The following is a 15476-nucleotide window of genomic DNA, read 5'->3' as shown; positions in this document are numbered from 1 at the left end:
TATACCGGCGGCGAAAATTGTCGGCATGTGTTGCGTCATCTGCGAAGTAGTCGTTGTGCAGCATGGTATGCCCATCCATCCTCTGTCGGGGCTTCGACTTCTTTCTCCCCGGCCTAGATCCTCCGTGGCGCGACCTCTTCCTCTTCTCCGCCTTAGCGTCAAGCATGTCCTGGAGGGACGCGATGATCAACAAATGCTCTCGGAGGTCGTCGTCGAAGGCTTCCTCGTCCTCCAGCAGTAGGGCAAGCATCTCGTCGTCGCTATCCATATCTGAAGCAAAATCAATGGTTAAAATTGCTCCGCGGCAGACGAGGCAACGAACAACGGCCAAACGCGCCTACCTAGCAAGTCGTTGAGCACCTTGTGTGCGCGGAGGTGGGGCGGATTTGACGCCGCGTTCTAGGACGCGCTGGCGAAGCGGCGGCGGTGGAACGACCGGCGAGAGTGCCAGCCGCGACGACGGTGTCGACTCTCAGAAGAGATCAGCCGCCGAAACGGACGGCAAATCCAGCGGTGACGAAGGGGTGGGAGGCGCGGGAGGGAAGGAGCGACGAGAAAAAAAGGATCGATCGATTAATTGGGTCGCCTCGGCAGTAATTAGACCCCGTCGATTTGATTCGCCGCCTCATCCCTGTACGTACCTATCGCCCTCCTTCCACGCTACCCGCCGCCGAGCGCTCCGCTCCAGCGCTCCTCCGTGGGGGTCAGCACCGGCCTGCGGCCCACCCAAGCATAGCGCCGCCGGGGGACGAGCCCCTGCCCTAGCGCCACCGCCTCCCCTCTTGCACCAGACGACCGTGATGAAAACGCCTTACCGCGGCCAACCCCTCCTCGCAGCTCGACGCGGACACTACGCCGCCGCAAGCGGCACTCACCACGCCTCGCCGAGGATCCATGGGCATATGGGGGCGCCTAGCCATGCCTTTGGCGGTACAGGGGCTCTGGTGCACTACTGAAGCAGAACGACTCAAACCACCTGTGTCGCTGGCTAGGGCGAAGCAAATCGATCGCGACGCCAAAGCGAATACTAGAACGCGGCGGAGTTGCAACGCGCTGCCGCAGCTAATGGTCGCCGCAGATGGAAAAGAGGAGGCCGCGCACAGGACAGGTCAGGACTAGCCACACGAGGGAAACGGGATGCACATCCGGTTGGACGGCCGCACGCCCAAGAGTTCCGGCGGTGGCGTGCCAGCCCGGCGGCAGGGGCGCCGGCAAGCTCCACATCGGGACTAAGCGATGCGGTTTGTTAAGCCTTTGAAGGACGTGTGGTGTCCCTGTGGCGCATCGGGCATGTCGGGTAGCCACACAGCGATGAGGTCAGCGCTTCTCCAGGCGGGATAGGGCGAGGCCAGGGGCGCCAATCTGCTGAGCGCGAACGGAATCCGTACCACGGCGGGAGCGGACGCGTAGGGGAGCATGCCGGCGGTGGGATCGGACGCGCATGGAGCCTGCCGAGTGCGACGGCGTTCCTTGGTTTGGATTTGGGACGCGAGGTTAGTGAGGAAGCGATCGATTTTTTCTAACAGAGTGCTATCGGGTTTGTATTCTGCTGGATATTGGTTATGTTTTTTATCTACGTCTGGCTGGGTTAGTGGGTTGGTTCAGGAAGATGGGGCGGTTGGTGCCAGCTCCGCTCACCTCTCATTTCAGAAAATGTGTGATCTGTAGCTGTAGGTATTTGGCATACTACCATGGTAGTTGCATTGATCTGTAGGTATTTGGCATACTAGCTCGTAGGGTACTGAAGATATTTGGCTCTCCAATATCGTGCGTTCTTTGGAGCTAAAATCTCCTTATATTTGGTTGATGTAAATCGCCCGGTAGACTGAACCTTGAAGTTTAGATTGATGAAGCATGCAGTTCTTAATTTGGAGCACGTAACTGTAAGAGACTGATTTATTATGTGCATGTCTAATTCTATATTTGTCTGTGAGGCGGCGAGCAAAGGAGGTAGTGGCGGTGCACCTAACCGTGGACTTTGCCTCTGCGACGAAGCTGGATTTGTTTCACGAGATGTTACCGTTGTACCAACGAAAAATAACTTTTTGTATTTTTGCGATATAAATTTTTTTCTTCCGTCGCAACGCACGGGCACATTTACTAGTAATTATTTAAGGCCGAAGGGAGTAAGTCTCCTATGAATCACGCTGGAAAGAAAAAATATGGATCACCAAACATAGGTTTTCTTTCCACTGATTTCAGAATGTATGTATTTATTCCGGCATGCATGACAAAATTTAGTACTTTAAATTTGTGCGGCAGATTAATCTTGTCTCTCCTACATGGTGGCGTTAATCATTAACTTTCCAAGGTAAGTGATTCAAAACTGAGGCGATTAGGAGTAGTAGTGTAGCAGCTGCATGCAGTGGGCAGCATAATAATTAGCCACAGTGATTGTCTGTCTCATGCATAGTGGGCTACACATGTACTGTTCGCTCTGGCTGCACGTGCGTAGTTTCAGTGAGGGAGTAGCTACTTGGTGGCATTTCTTCGTAAATACTGTGAACGATAGGGTCATAAAAATATACCGTTTCGGTCATAAGAGGGAAAGCCGCGGGAAGCACCTGCTTTTGCTCGCATGTGATTTTGCTGGGTAGCTTTGGAAAAGCATGCAGCCAACCCAACCCGTTTGATCCATTTCATCTGCTTTTTCTAGTGAAAAGCCAAAAAAAGCTCAAACAAGCTCGATGTGGGCGCTTCCTCTGCCGCCATCTCCTTTTGGGGACCTTCCTTGACCGCTTTACCTTTGTTTCATTGTTATCTTAGATTTGATGGCTAGCTGCCTTTTATCTAAAAAACCACAGTCCGTCATTACTTGCTTCCGGATCTGCGCCCAAGCATTTGCAAGCAATACCACAGATCCACTCTCACCCCACACATAGCAGAGGGCCGGCCATGGAAGCGGCGGTGGCTGGTGTCGGCAAGGCCGTGCTGAACTGCCTGCTAAGCGGCGCCAAGGCCGCCATCGACCAGGACGTGGCAACGAGGCAGGGTATCCAGCGCGGCCTCCCTTTCCTCACGGACGAGCTAGCAGAGATGCAATCGTTCCTGAGCGATGCGGATGATGAGCGGAACAAGGACAAGGTACCTAGATCCAGGGTAAAGTACATCCGCGATCTTGCCTACGAAGTGGAGGACTGTCTCCAAGACTTCGTTGTTCATAGTGAGAAGCCATCTTGGTGGGGCATTCCTCGCGCGCGGCTAGAGCAGCACCGCATCGCGGAGGAGATGAAGGGGCTGCGAGGCAGAGTGGAGGACATGGCCCAGAGGAAGTCACGATACCGCCTTGTTGGGGATTCCAGCTCCGAGCCTGATCGTCCTATCATCGTCAGTCCAGAAATGTTTGCCATCGAGCAAGCAGTGCGTGATGCGATGCAGCGGCAGCAGCAGCAGCAGGGCAGGGGAGTAATGGGTCAGCAGGACAGATCAAAACTGGATCAGCACGGTAAAGCAATAATGGATCTCACCAAACTGATGAGGAACGGAGAAAAGGCCCTCACAGTGGTTGCAGTGTGGGGATCAAGTGATAATCTAGTGCAGGCATCCATTATCAAAGGGGCTTATGATCAATTGAAGAACCACATGACGTTTGAATGTCATGCCAGGGTCAGGGTTATGCATCCTTTGAATATAGTAGAGCTTCTGCAAATCATCATCAGGCAATTCTATGTGAATTTTCTTCAACAAAGGTTGAGGACACAAGAAGATGACACTTTGCGGACGCAAATTTTGCACAGTATGGGAACGATGAAGGAAGATGATCTAGCTTATGCTTTCAAGAAATATCTGACTAAGAAAAGTTATCTAATTGTGTTTGATGACCTGCACACCATTGAAGAGTGGGATCGGATGAAATCATGCTTCCCAAACAACAAGAAAGGAAGCCGAATTATTCTGACCACCGAGCAAGTTGAAGTTGCAAGCTTATGCATAGGGGCAGAGAACGTAGCCCTAGAACAGAAGCATTTGTCTTCCGATCGAAATGTTTTTGCTTTCTACAAGCAGGTAATTTTCATTGTCCTGAAAATCAGCTAACATTTGCTTCCTACTATTGTTCGGCTAATAAAATATTCCACTTGCCTAGTTCTGGTAATCGCTATGTGCTGCTTGTTAATCGCTAGACTAATAAGTTCTTAATCCACAACTCATCACAGCATATATATTCTGTCAGCCATGATTCTATATACAACTCATATTGATTTTCAGTCGTCAATGACAGGATTATCCTAATTACCGTTCCAAAATTATAATGGGAAGATAACTATTTCAGATTTCAAAAATTTCAAGGCAATTTAGTTAATTACATTTAAGTTTTGTATTTTGTATATCTTTCTTATTGTGGGGGGTAATTTTATATATAATCCTATTTTGAGTCCCTTACCATTTTTGTATTGGACTTATCATAAATGTTCGGACCAAATTTTGGCACATCAACATTTGGTATTCATACCTTACATATCCGCAGGCATTCAATTTTTTCTTGAACCTGATTGAGAAAACATGATAAGTCGATGGATGTGGCGATGTGCACCTAGTAGTGAATTTATATCTTCCCACGCACTTGCTTCTATTCATTATAGTCCCTGCCAAATGAGCTTCGTTAATCCATTCATTATTTCACGAATCTGATCTTCTGCATTATAATTTTTTTGTGGTTATGGAGCTTGGTGTTGACTCCTACCATCGAAGAATTGAAGTTATTGTTTGCAAGATTTATGACAGGATTAATAGTGTCATGGAAAAAAGTGCTGATGCTAACCATTTTTTTCTTTATTTCTAGGATTCTGAAGATAGAATAAACTCAATGGAAGCAGGGTCTAGCTCAAATGCAGCCAGTACCGGTAGCAACATCTCTGAGGACAGGAAGATCCTTAATCGGATAAGGACGCTAAAAGCAACTTTCAAGGATTCTCAGCTAGTTGGGCGAGAAAGAGAACAATCTGATATTATGAACCTAATTACAAATGAAAATCAACACCTTGAGGTGATATGTGTGTGGGGAATGGGTGGCATTGGGAAAACCATGCTGGTCAGAGCTATGTACCAAAATCAAGGGCTAACGGACCAATTTCAAAAGTGTGCTTGTGTCGCCGCTATGCGTCCTTTGAATGTCGATGAGCTCCTCAGAAGTGTAGCTCTGCAATTTGGTTATAAAGATGCCATTGACTTGACTAGAAAGTTAGAAAACATGAAATACTTGATTGTTTTTGATGACATAGTATCCACTGCGGAATGGGACATTATAATACCACATTTTCCTGCTACAGACACATCAAGCAGGATCATAGTGACTACAAGGATGGAGCATATTGCTAAACATTGTTCGAAGAAGGAGGAAAACATATACAATCTCCGAAGTCTGGGATATAGAGATGCACGAGCCCTCTTCACAAAAATGGTACTGACAATTTTATTTGTTTGATTTAGAAAATGGCGTGATCTACTTATACGATTAATTAAATATTCCATGGGTACCTCTAAGAGTAGAAAAATCATGTTCCATCTCATATTCATGGAGTAATTACAGTTTGTACATAGTTCAGTTTCTGAAGATCTATAAACCTTGAATTATACCAATTTCAGGTGTTTGGCTTGATCGTAGATATTGATGAGCATTATCCAGAGTTGATCTAATCAACAAATCTGATTCTGAAGAAGTGCAATGGACTTCCCTTAGCGATAGCCGTCATAGGGGGCTTCTTGGCAAAGCAACCAAAAACCAGCGAGGAGTGGATGAAACTAAATGAGCATATCAGTGCTGAGTTGTCCATGGATCCTATTCTTGAGACAGCAAAAAAAATCTTTATAAGAAGCTATGATTGTTTACCCTATCACCTCAAGTGTTGTTTTTTGTATTTGTCCATATTTCCTGAAGATTATATAATTAAACGGAGATTGTTAGTACGGCGTTGGATAGCAGAAGGTTACATAAAAGAGGTGCGTGGCAAGTCTGCAGAAGAAATAGCAGACAACTACTTCATTGAACTGATAGACAAGGGCATGATCCTACCATCTATGCCATCAGCTTTTACCAGAAAAGAAATTGACTCATGCCGACTCCATGATCTTATCCGTGGAGTAGGCACCTCAAAGTCAATGGAAGAAGATCTTGTTTTCAGATTGGAGGAAGGCTGCAACTTGAACAATCATTGCACAGTGCGTCACCTTGCTATAGATGACAACTGGGAAAGAGACCAAAGAGAGTTCAAGAGAATATTGGACCTCTCACGTGTGAGGTCAATAACAGTATTTGGAAAGTGGCGGCCATATTTTATTTCTGAACAGATGAAGTTGCTACGAGTGTTAGACTTGGAAGGCACTTCAGGTCTACTTAATCATCACCTGCAGCACATCGGGAAGTTTCTTCATCTGATTTACATTTCTCTAAGAGGATGTGGTGAAATTTTCCGCTTGCCAGATTCATTGGGTAACCTGAGGCAACTCCAGACACTAGATGTCAGCGGGACATCCTTGGTGATGCTGCCAAAAGCCGTCACTAAGCTTCAGAAGTTGCAATATCTCCTTGCTGGTAGCAAATCGGGAGATGTAGAAGACGGGCTTCTGGCTATAGGACCGGTGTGCTGTGCTGCATGTTGTGCACCTCATCTTGCAGGCATTGATGGCTTCAACCGGCGTGATGCATGCACTCTGGCTTGCTGCGTTGCAGTCCCTTCTGTTATGATGGGCCTACATGCTGGTGGAGTTACGGTGCCAAGAGGGGTGAGTAAATTGGAAGCTCTGGACACACTGGGTATAGTGAACCTCGCACGGGAAGATGCTGTTATACATGAGATAAAAAGGCTCACCGGGCTGCGTAAGTTGGGTGTAGTTGGCATCAACAAGAAAAATGATTTAAACATTTGTTCAGCCATTTCTAATCTCAGTCGCCTCGAGTCGTTGTCTTTGCAGTCTGATGACGAGACAAGTTTATCTGGATGCATTGGTGCATTTTCCTCGCCTCCAAATAAATTGCAGAGCCTCAAGCTGCATGGTAACCTTAGCAAGTTGCCTGAGTGGATACCAGAGCTCTGGAATCTTGTGAAGCTGAAGTTACAGGGCTCCAGGATATTGGAGCACGCTGCTGCCATACAACTCCTAGGGAGCATACCCAGCCTTGCTATCCTGTGTCTATGGAAGGAATCCTTCAAAGGTGAAGAGATCCGTTTCAATTTCCAGCCGAATGCGTTCCCAAGCCTGAAGGTGCTGGGAATGGATCACCTAGGTGACCTCAAATCTGTGGAGTTTGAAAAAGGAGCAAGCCCTAAGCTTGAGCTGCTGCAGTACTCTGGTTTGCAGCCCCAAAACAACAGTCGATTGTTTTTTGGGCTACCGTATCTGCCAAGCCTCAAGACAGTTCAGCTACAGGGTCGCTATGCCTTCATTGAAGATTTGCGGGCCCAACTTGCCATGAATTCAAACAACCCCGTTTTGAATGTAACTGAGCTCCAGAGTTGATTTCATTGTTGGGTCTCAGTAGTTTTGTATCTCCCTGATTCAATCTGCGTGCCGTAATTGGCATTCTTCCGTGTCCCCGGACGACATGTACCCCAATCAATACTTTTTTTTTCTCATGTTTCCTGTATAATTTTGCTTTATTGTACTACCTCAAAGATAACTGATAGTCTTATCAGTTGGTAGATTTACCTGCTGGCAAATGAAGCTGTAATTAATGTTCCTGCTGGTTCAGCTTTTTGTGTAGAAGCATTGATATCTTCAAACAGTTGCATCATATGCGTCGTCTATTTCAGAATTTTCAAAGCCTATGCAAGCAGCGCACTTCCTTGAATTTTCTTTTTTAGGAGTTGGCCTTTTGCTGCAAGCAAAGTCCAATCGTCGGCAACTGTGCACTGTGGCAAATGTTCAGTGGCAACTGTTGGCATGCGCGGCTTGCGAACTTGTGGGTTTTCTTTATCTGCTTTAGAAATAGTGATAAGAGAGATTTTGTAATGCTCGCATATTTGGGCAGCTAGATTTTATGATTCATATCGTGGCTGACCACGATCGAGCAAGCAACCAGGGTGCTCACTGCGGGACCGCTCCATCTCAATTGAATTACCTTCGCTCGGTGGCCGCACGCTGACTGATTTGGGCCAAATGCATATCGCACTCCTCTCCTCCCATTCTCCCAACCCCCATGAACTCGAACTCGAGCGCACTGATCGTGCACCCTGGAGGGATCCTGATGTAAAAAACATCTTTAGTCGTGTTCTCCAAATCACGTTTGGCAAATACGCCGAATCGGCCAAATAGGAGAAGCTGCAAATTGAGAACAAGCAAGTGCGTATACCTTTGCCTTATCTCATAGCGCTCCACGATAGCCGCATTCCTCGTTTTGGTTCGCTGAAGTTTGCCTCGTTGCTTGATTCGTCCGGCGCATGCTGGTTTGCTCAACGCTGATTTGCTTGATCTAAGCAACACCGCAAGTCCTCCACCCTCTTTGCACTGTCAATGGGCCATAGCTTCTTGTGGACCGACCTGTCATTGTCTAGGTGCGTTGCGATTTTTTGTACATTGTGCGATTTGTGGCAGGGAGGTGGGTGGAGCAGGCTGCAGCGTACAGACTGACCGTCCTCGCAGTCGCAGATGCATAGAGCCCCACGCCCGTCCCATTTTCCTTGCCACACACACCTCCTCTTCTCGTTCCTCGTTTCTTTCTAGCCTACTTTCGTAGGTGACCGCGTCGCTCAGCTCGTCGGCGACGATTTGCTCCACGAGTGCGTGTTCGTGGATTGGAGATGATGCGCATACCTGAGATTATGAGGACGCGGTGGTCAAGAAGGAGTTGGACCTTGCAAACGTGGGTGAGCTGGTGGTTTGATCGAACAGGACTTAGCCGGCGACGGGAAGTGACCACCTAGGAGAGAGGTAACCACTGTTGTCGTGCTGCGTTGGCGTGTTGCTAATCTCTCTCCCGTTTTCGTCATCGCAGATCCAACGTCGCCTTTGTCTCACTCTCACAACTAGGATTCGTGAACAAAGGAAGGAGTGCGCCGTCCATTGGCGAGGAGCAGACGACGAACGCCGCGGTAGCTTCTTCCAGCGCAACGACCTCTTCCCTCCCTTCTACTCAAATTAAGAGAGGGGAAGGTGACGTTGGGCAAATTAGAGCCTGACAGAAGGTTCGTTAGCGTCGTGCTTGTCATCTCGTCGAGCCCCTCCTTCAGTGCTTGATCAAATCACGCGGGTTTGCGGTCTGCTCGACGGAATTCGCCACAGGAGTAGGAAGGGGAAAGAAGAAAAGGATAAGAAGAAGCCATCGCCGGGGGACGGGGGAGAGGTTTGATGTAGACGGGGAGGACGACGCAATGGCAGTGGATAAGGGGAGGGGATGTGCCTGTATGCGTGCACCGCAGAGCGTGGCGGCCGACCATCACGGGCGGAGCCGCTGCCGCCTCTCTTCTCCTCTTCTCGAAGAGGAACTGAGATTAGACTAGAGGTACTGCTCATTTACCGCATGGCACTTCATTTTCTTGTAGCTGTAGCGAGGATTTGCTATGACTAACAATCAGGGTTTAAAATAGCGTGCTAAATGAAATAGCGTCGGTCTTCTTCAAACGCTATGGACGCTATATCGTGCTAATTGCGTGCTATATTTTAAATAGCGTTTTGAAAAAATATCAAATATAGTCTAAAAATAAAGGATTTCGCTAAAAAGGTTGGATATTTTAGTCCAAAAATAACTGAACCATACATATATAACCACATACAACAAACAGATCTCCAATTTTTTAGAAGGCTAACATCAGTATTCCACAAGGCAACAACATAGTATAAATTCTTTATTAAAAATTATCAGCATTAGCGATATTAAATTCTAATCTAGAAGAGAAATCAACATATTGTAGTTCATTACCACCGAAAAGTGAAAGCAACTTAGCTTGAAAAAATAGCGCGCTACCGCTATGAAGTTTTAGCACAATATATCATGCTATTTCACAAATAGCGTCATAGCGAGCAAAAATACTAAAATTTAGCGTTGACCCTCCAAATATGCTATTGCGTGGTATTAGCGAAGAAATAGCATGCTATTTTAAACCTTGCTAACAATCGATCCGTTATGAAAATCTGGCTTATCTTTCTAATTTCACTTTTTCAGCTACTCCCGCTGTTGTTACCTCCTTACTCTTGATGATTACACCTTGATTAAAGACTGATCACCCGGTAATAGGATGATGCTATGTTTTCCTCTTAATCTTTTAGTCCGTTCCAACTGTGAGCTCTCACATAAACGAGTAGATTCTTCTTTCCAATCAGGTAATTTATGGCATTCAATCTTGTGTGCACAGCTATCTCACTACGCATGATTGACATACATGTAGATGGTTTTTAATCATTTCTGAAGATACTCTTATTCCTTGTTGTAGTGAAGATATTCTTATTCCTTGGTGTAGTTTTCCGTTACAGAATATTTCAGAATTAGTGTGGGTGAGGTAGAAGCACTTCCTGATTGTTTTTTTTCTTTTATGACCTTTCTCCAATTAAGGTTTCATCTACTATTGTGAGAGTGCGAGTAGAAGCAATCTATGACTGCATTGTAAATATTGATGTTGCTTCATTGGTGGCTCATGTCCATTGGTAAATTAAGGTATTGTGATGTTGGAACACTTGCCGAGACTAAAGAGTAATACTTGCTATGATGCATGAAGCCCCTCTTCTTTGCGTACTCGGTGTCATCTGGATTGTCCCAAATATACATTTTTTTGCTAGACCTAAATGCTATCTATAATTTGTTTCTGCTAGATTTCATCGATATTTCTGATAGAGGTACAGTCCTTATGTATTGTATTTTCTTACTGAAAAAATCATGTTTTTATAGATGGATCAGTGTCACTTCGGGTTCATCAAGCTGATCATGCTCATCTATCATCCGCTCTTTGTTGCTGAGCTTGAAATATACTCAACATGATACACGTCAGCTGCCTCCAGTTCAAGAACTACAAGATGCAAGAAGAACTGAAATCATGCTTGGAGCAAACTTTGATCAATGATGTAGTGCCAGCCTTTACATTAAATTTCCGCTGCAGCTGAAACAGAAGAGTGCTGGAACGGAGAACAACTTCACCTCATGTTCACACTGTCAGGTAATTAAGTGATAACTTGATCAATTGGTTATATCTCTGTCAAGGCCGTGCCTCTAAATAGTTGGTATAACTAAATAGTAATGATGTATTTTTATATGAAGCTAGCTTTAGTAGAAATATCTGAAGGTTCTGTGATAATTTTGTCATCCTTTGCAAGCTACAAAATGAAGCAGATGATATTGAATATTTCGGAGAAGCTGCTGCATTGGCTATTTGACTAGGTACAAAACAAGTGCCAGTAGCTTACTTTTGTCATTTAGCAGCCATAGAAGATCAGTTCTGGTTTTCTCTAAGAATGCATTAGTAGGTACTGTCTATTTAATACCTTTGAAATCATGAATTCATATAGCTGCCTCTAAGTTCCCTTTTATCCCTAGAGTAGCACGGACTCGAAATGGAGATCATGAGAAAATTTTACAAAGTCCACACAGAATATTGTTAAGTTGCTAAATACAAAGTAATTGCAGGTAATTCATCTTTAAGCATTTAATCAGTCACCTCGAAAAAACATTTAATCAGTTAGTGTATGGGAAAAATATGGAAGTGCCATTTCATATGACAGCCGTTAGAATTGGGGCTATCATCGGAAGTATTACTCAGGACTATACATTGAAGGACTATTACTCAGGCTTGATAAGGATATTTTAATATTTGCCAAAGTATATGTGTATGAAAACAAAGTATTATATTCCAGTCTATCTTTCTGTCTACTTAACCTGATTAATAGTCCTTCAATGTATTATGGCTATGATCTAGATGTTTAACTCATTTAATTGTGGTAACTATACATTGTATAATGCTGAGCCAAATGGATTTCAGCCTTCGAAGTAAATACTCAATACTTTTGCAATCGGCTTTGTGGCGCCTTCATTCTTGGATGTTGCTGGCAAGGATTGGAAATCTTGTTCTCCTGAGAAACGGAAGAATGGCAGGCACATCCTCTTTTGAGGATTTGATGGGCAATCAAAAGAAGGGAACCTACTTTTTAATACTCTTGGGCAAGGCACTCTCTAAGATTAACCCTATTACATCGTCTTGGCTTCCAGAAGGCGACAAAATATTGTCTGGCATTACTATTTATTTTATGATTTTGTGAAAAGATGTCTTTTTGTGCCATTTGCGGATTGTTTGATAATTCTTGGTCTCATGTAGTGTTGGAACTCACTGACATTGTACCAGTTTTTTTTTAATCTTCACCCTGTCTCTACTTAGTTGCTTGATGTGAATTTTGCGACGATCACTCCAACATGTAAGGTCTTTTTGAAGGACTTAGTGTTGATTACCATTTGTCTATGACCCTTCCAGAACTGTTTTGGATGAACATGGCACCATAAATCAGTGAACCTAAAGGAGATCGAAATGAGTTTCATTCACTTAAATCTTAAGGTTATCGTATATGCCTCTATCTCTATGGCTAATCTTGCATATAGTCTAGCTTGCCTTATGCTTGCTTTGTTATTGAGTGTCGGGATTTGATCGGACAACAATCGCAGGGAGGCGTCCCAAGTCATATGATTGGATAGCACCTTATCAGTGAGGAGGCTCCCCATGGGGCGCTCCAACCACTAGTACACTTTATTTTAGTCTAGGATAACTTGTCAAGTGCGACATCTAAGTGGTAGTTTACAGGCATATAATGATGTAAAGAATATTCAGAGTGTCTCATTTTTCATATTAAGTCATCATGAGGGCCAGGAATCTCTGAACTTTCTGTGTGTTCTTAATGGAACCGGAAACACTAATTAAAAAAATCTGGCATTTTACATTACTGGATTGCCTGACATGAATGTACTCGTCCCTTTACATGTAGATAAGGATTGAGGGATAGTGAAAGGTAAATCTAGTACTCCCTCCGATCATCCATATTAATGTACTTAACTTTGTCTAGATTCCTATGTATCTAGTTAAGTTTTTAGATTAGATGCATGCGAATCTAAACAAAGTTAAGATCATTAATATGAACTGGAGGGAACTAAAAAGTAATACTGGTTTAGAGCATCTTCAGTTGCGTCCCCCAAAGCATCCCAAACGACGCCGGCTCGAGCGTTTGGGGGGTGTGTTTTGTTCGTACCGCGTTTGGGAAACGTCGCTCCCCAGCCGCGCCCCCCCCCAAATGCCATCCACAAACTTTTTTTTTGGGTTTTTGAAAACACAACTATTTATTAAATATAGCATAGAAAAAATATGTTTACCGAGATTGTTTTAAATTAAAATACAACAAACAATAATAAAAATAAACAAATGTAATAAATGGGCTAGATTAAGGTGTCGCGGCATTTGCTGATAATCCTTTGATCCTCCACATATGCTCGACGAGATCATCTTGAAGTTGCTCGTGAATATTGTTGTCACGGATCTCTGCGTGCATGGCAAGAAATTCAGCAAAATCTGCAGGCAACTCATGATTAACCTCCGCAAAAGGGTCCTGACACTCATAGGGTCCAACATGTGTCCTGGCATGATTCTTGCGGTCATCCTCGAGATCATGTTGTGCATGATCACACAAGCCTACATCACCTCCCACATTTGGTCGTAAGGCCAGCTTAGAGCAGGGTACCGGACAATTGCAAATTGAGCTTGAAGCACACCAAATGCCCGCTCGACATCTTTCCTGCAAGCCTCCTGCTGCAAAGCAAAGTGGAATTTCTTCTGACCTGATGGAGCCGAGATTATTTTGACAAAAGTGGCCCATTTTGGATATATACCATTGACTAGATAATGGACTTTGGTATATTGGTGGCCATTGATCTCATAGTTGCATGGTGGAGCATGCCCTTCCACTAGTTTGCTGAATATCGGAGACTGCTGCAACGCGTTGATGTCATTGTGTGATCCCGCCATGTAAAAAAAGAATGCCAAATCCACAGGTCATAATTTGCCACAGCTTCAAGCAGCTCACTGCAATATCCATGACGCCCTTTTATATACCTCGTCGGGCAAACGGGCAGTTCTTCCATGACCAGTGCATGCAATCGATGCTTCCAAGCATTCCAGGAAATTCGCTGGCAGCATTTTGTGCCATGATCCTTGCAGTCTCTTCTTCAGTTGGCTCTCAAATGGTATTTGCCAAACTATCCTAGCACAGCTCGGCAAAACTTGTACATGCACTCAATGGCAGTAGACTCACTCATGTGAAGGTAGTCGTCCTGTGTATCAGCAGGTGCTCCGTATGCAAGCATTCTCATGGCGGCGGTGCACTTCTGAATCGACGAGAACCCGGCAATGCCTACAACATCGTGCTTGAGCTTGAAGTATGGGTCGAACTCACGAACGCCATGAAGGATATTCATGAACAAACCCTTGCTCATCCTATACCGGCGCTGAAAATTGTCAGCATGTGTTGCCTCATCTGCGAAGTAGTCGTTGTGCAGCATGGTGCACCCCTCCATCCTCTGCTGGGGCTTCGATTTCTTTCTCTCCGGCTTTGATCCTCCGCGGCGCGGCTGATGTCTACGCACGCTTCTATTCCTGTAGACAGTGTTGGGCCTCCAAGAGCAGAGGTTTGTAGAACAGCAGCAAGTTTCCCTTAAGTGAATCACCCAAGGTTTATCGAACTCAGGGAGGAAGAGGTCAAAGATATCCCTCTCAAACAACCCTGCAATTACGATACAAGAAGTCTCTTGTGTCCCCAACACACCTAATACACTTGTCAGATGTATAGGTGCACTAGTTCGGCGAAGAGATAGTGAAATACACTACAAGAAAAGTTGCCATGGCCGACGAAGTTGAAGTCGCGCCGTGGTTGCTGGTGTACCATGGCCGACGATTTTGGGTCCCTCCGTGGTGCATGTCAAAACTTTTTTTTTCTCGTTTTTGAGGCCACCTAGCCCGACGAAAGCGGCCAAAACGTCGCGTATGGTGGCCCGGGATGTCATAGTCATCATTCATTACAAACCATATTGTCTTACAACTTGGAATCACATGATCCATATTACACAAATGAGTTGATCTATTGATCAACGAACAAACACAAGTTCATAGCGGAAGCGTAAAGACAAATGGACTCCTCCTAGTCCATCGGGCCCAACGCTGACGTTGGAAGACTCCTCAGTTGTCGTAGGCGTCCCCGCTGGTCATCTCCTTGGTAGTTGTTCTGTTCATCTTCATACTCACGGCCATTTGAATAGCCGGGGACAAAGCCGGGAGTACTTTAAGTACTCGCAAACCCAATACTAATGTAAGTGCTAACAATTCTAGTAAGGGGCGCTCAAGCTCGCCATTTTATTTGCATAAAGCCGAGTTTTAGTTCACAAGTATTTGAGAAAAGACTTAATACGCACAACTAACCTCGGGCGGGGAACATTAGTGTCATTCCCACAACATTTGTTGTGATTCAAAAACGATTCACCAATTCACCATTTATTTCACCAACATTTTCAAGAATCTGACACGGAA

The 15476-nt window shown here is 45.0% G+C and overlaps 1 long non-coding RNA gene and 1 pseudogene across 5 annotated transcripts; both read left to right on the top strand.

Annotated features, from left to right (window-relative positions):
- Nucleotides 1–2860: 2860 nt before the first annotated feature.
- On the top strand, nucleotides 2861–7539 carry LOC124677974 (annotated as a pseudogene).
- Nucleotides 7540–8609: 1070 nt separating this feature from the next.
- Nucleotides 8610–12373, top strand: LOC124675889. Of its 5 annotated transcripts, none has more exons than XR_006993453.1 (5): nucleotides 8610–9436; nucleotides 10097–10254; nucleotides 10817–11081; nucleotides 11183–11302; nucleotides 11901–12373. It is a non-coding gene; the product is annotated as an uncharacterized LOC124675889 (long non-coding RNA). The 5 variants fall into 5 exon arrangements; XR_006993456.1 differs by lacking the exon at nucleotides 11901–12373 and adding an exon at nucleotides 11549–11821; XR_006993454.1 differs by lacking the exon at nucleotides 11901–12373 and adding an exon at nucleotides 11549–11821 and having other exon boundaries at nucleotides 11183–11388.
- The last annotated feature ends 3103 nt before the right edge of the window (nucleotides 12374–15476 follow it).

The sequence above is a fragment of the Lolium rigidum genome, chromosome 7, assembly GCF_022539505.1.
Source record: "Lolium rigidum isolate FL_2022 chromosome 7, APGP_CSIRO_Lrig_0.1, whole genome shotgun sequence".
NCBI lineage: Eukaryota > Viridiplantae > Streptophyta > Magnoliopsida > Poales > Poaceae > Lolium > Lolium rigidum.
Note: the sequence above shows the minus strand (reverse complement) of the source record. Positions and strands in the feature narration are given on the sequence as shown.